At 35.1% G+C, this 7,409-nt stretch overlaps 1 pseudogene; it reads left to right on the top strand.

Annotated features, from left to right (window-relative positions):
* LOC122327378 lies at positions 1-4,332 on the top strand (annotated as a pseudogene).
* Positions 4,333-7,409: the final 3,077 nt, after the last annotated feature.

Raw genomic sequence — 7,409 nt, 5'->3', positions numbered from 1 at the left:
ACGTTGTCACTTTTGTAGATGTATATGATCCTGCTGAGTAGCAGTTAGCAGTAACAGTATCAGCTGAAAGTCTCTCTAGAAAAAAGGATTTACAAAAAAAACAGGTAAGAAATTACAATTTCACATCTGACTGTAATTTAATTCAAGATAATGTAAATGGATTTTAAAATGACAAATCTAGTAGCACCTGAATAAGAATGATGTCTTCATTTAACTTACAACCATTCAAAAGTGTGTTTTTTTAATCTTATCTTATGCTCACTAAAGCAGTAAAAAATTAAATATAATAAAAGCTTTAATATTATATAATGTTATTACAAATTAAAATGCTTTCTATTTTAATACATTTTTAAATGTAATTTATTCCTATGATGCAAAATTAAATTTTCAGGTGCCTTAACTCCAGTCTTCACGTGATCCTTCAGAAATCATTCTATTATGATTCTCAGCTAATTATCTTATGTTTACTATTGTGAACTGAAATGAAGTCAAGTGGGGCCGATGATGTGAATGAGTACATTCATACCCAGTATCTAATCTCTTAAGTGTTTTCACTTTTTATGTTAACTGACATGCAAAACATTTGCGTTGCAACATTTACTGGTCTATTATAAACCACAATGTAAATAATAATAATAAATAACAATAATGGGAATTGACTGGCATGGGCGATGATTGTACTTTTTGTAAAAATACATTTTTCTTATGTTTTTTTAATTGTATTTTGTGTTAAACTGTAGTGCTTAGATATGTTCAATATCTATATTTTCAAGATGATCTTTTTTTTTGCCCAAGATGCTTTGTCCAGTGATGAGATGACAAATGAAAATGTGCTATTTGAATATGAAAATCACTTACATCTTGTCATCACAAAAATCAGCATATATTTTATTTGCGTGTTAGCCCTGAAGCCAAAAGACATATTACGGTGCACACTTAATCTCCTTGTATCATTATGATGCTTGTTCTGTAGTTAAATGTTAGTAAAAGTGAATTTTGGGGTGTTCCAGTGGGTCATGCTTTGATTCAGAGTTTTTATAGTGGTTCACTTTTTGACTGATATAAAGGAATGTGGCAATTTCACAAATAATTACAAATAAAGAAGTGACGCACTCAATTAAACAGTCTGATGTAGAAACTGTGTAAAAAAAATTATAGGTTTGTCTCATAGAATTTGTGAACTTTTTTGAAGGTTTGATGTAACTAACCTAAGCAAATTATATTACATTTATTCATGAGGAAGACACATCATTTATTATAGGAATCAATTACGTCTGCTGTACACATCTACAGCAAATGTCTTAAGCTCAAGTTGAGCATGTCTCCAACAACTGCTCAAATGTGAACTGTAGATTGAATAGCATGTAAACCGCTCTAGAACCTTTCTTTAATCCAGTGTGTTCCAGCAGATTAGATCTTACTAGACAGGGAAACTTCCAGACTGTGAGTGCAGTGACACAGAAAACATATGTTTAATCATCCCCTGATTAGAATCCAACAGAGAGTATCTGTGTGAGCAGTCATGGACGGGAGTCTGTTTGTGCTGCTTCTGCTGTCAGGTTGGTGAAATAATTTGTATTTATGATGATGTGTTCATATGTAAATGGTTTAACCTGTTTTTTTAACAGGGCTCTTCTGGAGCATTTCTGCTGTTTCTCGTTCGTACTACTATATAGATACAAGAATGTCGTGGCCAGAGGCTCAGAGTTACTGCAGATCGAAGTACACTGATCTGGCTACTGTAGACAGCATGGGTGATGTGTACAGGCTGGTAAGTATAATAAATGCTGGATACAGCGGATCAGTGTGGATTGGACTGAAGAAGGGGGCAAAGACACGTTGGGGTTGGTCTAATGGAGAAAACACAACTTCTGGGTACTATAACTGGTCTTCAGGACAACCAATTGAGGATGGAGATTGTGTATCTTCTTTTTCCGGGTCCTGGTATGGTATTCCATGTGCCCAATTACGATATTTTACATGCTACAGAGGTGAGTTTTTGTTAAATAGTGAATGTGTAGTTTTACCTGGGAAAGAAGAGCTTGATCTTTTTCTTTGCAACTCTCAATAGGAAACATTACATACCTAATACAATCTGCTAAAAACTGGAGTGACGCTCAGAGCTACTGCAGACAGTATCACACAGACCTGATCACCGTCCACAACTCTGAGGAAAATAACCAGACAACTAAGATTCTTTTATCTGGATTTTACATTTGGATTGGTCTGTTTCTGGACTCTTGGGAATGGTCTGATAAATGGATCCTCTTCTTCAGACACTGGGCAGCGGGTCAACCATCCCAGAGTTCAGAATCTGGTAACTGTGTAGGCATGACAAGAGCCAATTCTGGCAGATGGGCTCAATACAGCTGTGATCTAAAGCAGCCGTTTATCTGCTATGGAGGTGAGCGTCTAACAAATAATATCATGTTAGACTAAATGAAAAATGTCAACAACAAAAAAATTGCTGTTTCAATTTGAAATAATTGGTTACCCTGCTGCCTAAAAATTATTAGTTTAGACAACTACAATATTTTAGTTTTCACTGAAATTGACATAAAGTAACTAAAGATTTTAAGTTGACTTAACTAAAAGAAAATTAGGCAGCAGGGCAGCAAGTTATTTCAAGTTAAAACAGCAGTTTTTTACAGCGTATTTAACAGCACAATAATATGCTGATAACTTGATATCAGCATATATTCTATTACTGTCTGCTATATATTCAGTCTGTTACCTTTGCATATTTCCCTCTGTAATTTCATTAGCTTTTAACTTGAAAAATGCTCTCAAATATGAGATAAAACACTTTGTTTTTGGACAATGTGATTTTAAGTTTTAAAGTAAAGATTTTGTTTTGGTTTTTACCAATGATCTTTACAATCGTTTCATTTTCCTCCTAAAGCGCCTAGGCCTTCTGTACCAACATACCAGTTTATGAACCTAAAGCGCGACATGGCTAGGCGCTCTGAAATACTGCAGAGCGAGATTCATCGATATGGCCAATGTTCTGTCCATAAACGATGCGAGGAGGCTGGTAAACACAATGGATCTTGGAGACAATGGTTCGGTATGGATAGGTCTCTCTGCTGTGGGAGGAAAAGATGGGTCTGGTCTATAGGGGACAATTCAGTCTCGCAGGACGCTATGTGGCATCCAGGAGAACCTAGTGGTGATGGGGAGTGTGTGAGGAGTTTTAATGGAAGCTGGTATGATGAAAGCTGCAGCACCATTCTCCCATTTGTGTGTTTGAATGGTGAGTCCTCAAATCTAGTTTGTTTATCCCTGACTGAGGGCTGGTCCTTATTACTTGGTCTTGTATTTCTCATCAGACAGCACTGGTTTTATTACAACTGAAACTGCTATGACATGGAGAGATGCTCAGATTTACTGCAGACAACAACATACTGATTTAGCGAGCATCAGCAGCCCAGAGCAGCAGAATCTGCTCAGTAATGAATCGCTCTGGATTGGTCTGTTTCTGGACTCTTGGTCATGGTCTAGCTATTGGAATTATTTCTCTTTAGAAACTGGGCACTAGATCAACCATTCCTGAGTTCAGGAACTAGTCTCTGTGCTGGTATGTCAATAACCAATTCTGGGAAATGGGCTCAATACAACTGTCAGTTAAAACAGCCTTTTATCTGCTATGGAGGTGAGTTCCCCCATTAACACAATTTTTACAGCAGCTTTTTCAAGTCAAGTGGCTTTTTATTGTCATTCCAACTACATATAGCTGTGCAGTACATATTCTCGAAACAGACACTAAAAAGAACTGTTATGTGTTTGGGTGTTTTGTGGGTGACTTCTGTATTTCTCTAGCTGACAGGTTAATTAAAACCAGATCGTGAGACTCAAATTTTCCTGTACTGGAAAATGCACATTGAATGATCCTGTATTACAGGCAGCCATTCTGAACGAGGTTTGTATTCTCCTTGAGCAAATTCACTGTCGAATTCTAAACGAATAATTTGCCAACCATCTAAAGCATCCCATAGCCTTGCGTGTTTTCACATTGTTGCTGTTATTAGGGTTTTTTTTAATTCTTTCTTTCTGGTCTTCCAGATAAGTAAAAAGCTGAAGAGCATGGGGCTGGAAAGTGACAAAAAATTAAGCTGGAGAAAGGGGGAAGGTGGAGAGGTGTTTCATCAGGAGAGCAAACCTAGAAAGAGTTCATATAATGCATGCAAAGTGCAGTAAAATCGACCTTGTTTAAGTAAACTTTAAACAGATTCAAAGAATGTAAGTCTTTCTAGTAATGTAGGTTGATTTAAGGAACTGTGAAGTAGCCTTAGTAGTATTTAAAGTAGTATGGATGTAGTGTAATATCTATTAGCAAATATCATCCTGCATATTATTCCCATTATCACGTCAGACCTAGATGTGTTAAAATCTAAAAATAGTTTGTGTTTTATTTTTTGGAGTTAATTATTCAATGTAGTATCTTTGATGTGCTATATGTTAAAATAAAATTTTTGAAGTTTTGAAATTATATTATTATTAAATGACCATCTCGTTTCCCTTTTGATAATAACAATATCCTACAATGTCGCTCAAGTTAAATATTTCACATAATTTATTAAAGCGTTCATGTTTTATTTATTTTTATAGTTAGTGAGTGCCACATGGCAACACAGCAGTTAGGTGCCATTTCTCTTTTGACCACCAGAACAAAGTACAATCTTTTGAAAGGTGAATGAACATGGTTTGACTGGAGCCTCTTTCATAAAGCAAGATCACAAAATAAGCCACAGATTTATTTTTATAAGTCAATTGACAAACTAACTGAAATAAACCTGGCTTATTTGGTAAACTATGTAACAGTTCCCGATTTTGGAGATGTGAGCAGTGGCCACGTGATCCTGGGAGTTAAAAATTCAAGGTAAAATTCACGCAGTCTGGTTGTAGATTAATCACAAGACATCGTCTTGCTTAGTCACCCGTTTGTGAGAGTCATGGTGTCTTACGTGTTATCGAAATTGTAAATAGTTTCAGAATTGGACACGAACAGCCTCTCGGGTTGTATTTTCTACTGAGAAATTGATACCAGAGTTTTAAAGTTGGCCGGCCGCGGGTCATAAACTTTAAACATTGCTGTTCCCACAACAACTACATCCTTTGTCTTGTCACTAGAGTAGTGTATTTATAGGCTAGATATGAACGATCATTCGAAGCATATTATATGTTTTATAAGCAGTGAAAAAGTTATTCTTCCAACATTAAAGCACTTGTAATCACGACTTCATAAAGGGAAATGATGTGAGCCTGGATGCATTTACATTTACATTTACATTTAGTCATTTAGCAGACGCCTTTATCCAAAGCGACGTACAAATGAGGTAGGCATATAGAAGCAAATTAATATCAGCAAAAGGGCAGTAGTGCATAAGTGCTCTTGAGTGGGGTCTTGTCTTACCTAACGCAGACACAAGGCTTTTTTTTTTTTTTTTTTTTTTTAAACAAGAAAAGGATAGGAAGGAGCAGGAGAAGAAGAAGAGAGTGCTATCAATGGATGCCAACGTTATATGGAAGTAAAGGTGTTTCCTATTGCATTTCATTTGTACCTATGCGTATGTTTTTTGTTTTTATAATGAGAGGATTTGACAGCATCTAGAAACAGACCTCTTTACTTAACTAAACTGCGTTTTGAATGATCCTCCCACTACCACAAAGCGAGTCTGTCTCGCACAAAACGATTTATTTTCTTTCTGAAGCCTTACAATCACCCGTTTCCCTTGCATGGAGAGCTCCTTTGACTGCATGAGGTTTGTTCACAGCAAAGCTTCCAAATGCAAATGTCACACTTAAGCTAAGCTCCGCACCTTTTACCCGCTTAAATGATGTAGAAACAACAAAGGAATCTATCCATGAAAAGTCTTTTGAGTCAACTTTCCAGTTACTTATGATCCCTTGGGAAAAAAAGAGGGGGAGCAGTGCACCTTTAGGCCATGTTCATGTTATAATTGGATTAATATTTAATTTATAATATAATGACTTGAATATGTTTTGGTCAACAGCTAAAATAATATAAATTGTGCCTGTGTCCAAATATAACTGTACTTTCAATGTTTTGTCATTGCAATTCCAGTATCCCTATTTGGAAATCAAGCTAGAAACTCTGTAGTTACAGGCTCCAAGATGTTTTGAATTTGATGTTCGTCGAATATCGAAATCTCTGACACCTGTTGATCAAAAAAAATTAGCGTATCATTTTATGTACCTAAATGTGTGCACAGGACGAAATGTCTTAAATCTGCAGTCTGTTGCCGAGTCTGGTTTTCCAGTGGAATTGGGCTACTTTGACTCTCTTTCCATAGGTTGAAGCAACCCCAATAATGTGATATTTAACCCATGGAACGTGACTTTTATCAGATGAACCCCCGCCAAAAATGTGATTTACCTCACTGGAACTACCAGGAATCCTTGAAAAGCCACTTGTGCTAGAAATTAGACTTTAGACTATGCTAGACTACACGCACTACGTACACACATAGTGGACATCAGAAATATAGCCCATGTGACATCTCAAATTAACGTCTTGGAACAACATAATGGTGAATAATTAATGACAGAAATGTATTTTTGGGTGAACTTTCCTTTTAAAGATGGTATGTAGTCTGTAGGCTGGAGAAAAAAGGGAAGCTGAAGAGGTTTTTCAAAGGGAAAGCAACTCAAAAAAATAAGAGTCTGTTTCGTTGGGAGAAAGTAGTATTATTTATTTAACAAATATTTGACAACAGGTCAAAAAATTGTCAAACTACAAAATAATGCACATAAATAATTTAAGAATATAAAGAAAATTGTGAGCTATATTGTTTTGAGGATTAAAAAAACATGAATTGTTTTATTACTGAATTTATAGCATAGACTCATTCTTACAAGTCTACACATTTCCTTTACTAAATTTGTCATTTAACGCTCCTATTTTAAATTTCATATTTTTTAAATAATATCATTAAAAGTATATTTATTTTTCTTTTTTTATTTATTTTTTTTTTATTTATTTTTATTTATGCATTGAACAACAGATGCAAAATAATACAGTAGACAATACAAAGGCAGGGAGACAAAGAAGAGGGATTAAATAAAAATATAAATTAAATAGAGAAAAAAAAAAACACAATCAAGGCCTTAGATCGCTCTTAAATTTTAAAGAACACAGGCGGACAGTTTTGATCGCCTTTCTATTAGTGTTTCTTTAAATAATATAAAAATAGCTTTCCAGTTTTTTATAAAGCACTGAAACAGGATTTTCTATTAGAAAATTTACATTTATGAAAACTTCAGTAATAAAATGAGTAGATTAATAACAAAAAGTTTTCGTTATTCACATCACCTTGGCTGAAATATCCAAAAACAACATTTTCAAAATGCAAATTATAATGAAAAAGTACCTTTTGTTTGATAAACAC

The sequence above is a fragment of the Puntigrus tetrazona genome, chromosome 2 (assembly GCF_018831695.1).
Source record: "Puntigrus tetrazona isolate hp1 chromosome 2, ASM1883169v1, whole genome shotgun sequence".
Lineage (NCBI taxonomy): Eukaryota > Metazoa > Chordata > Actinopteri > Cypriniformes > Cyprinidae > Puntigrus > Puntigrus tetrazona.
This window is presented reverse-complemented; position numbering and strand designations above follow the sequence as displayed.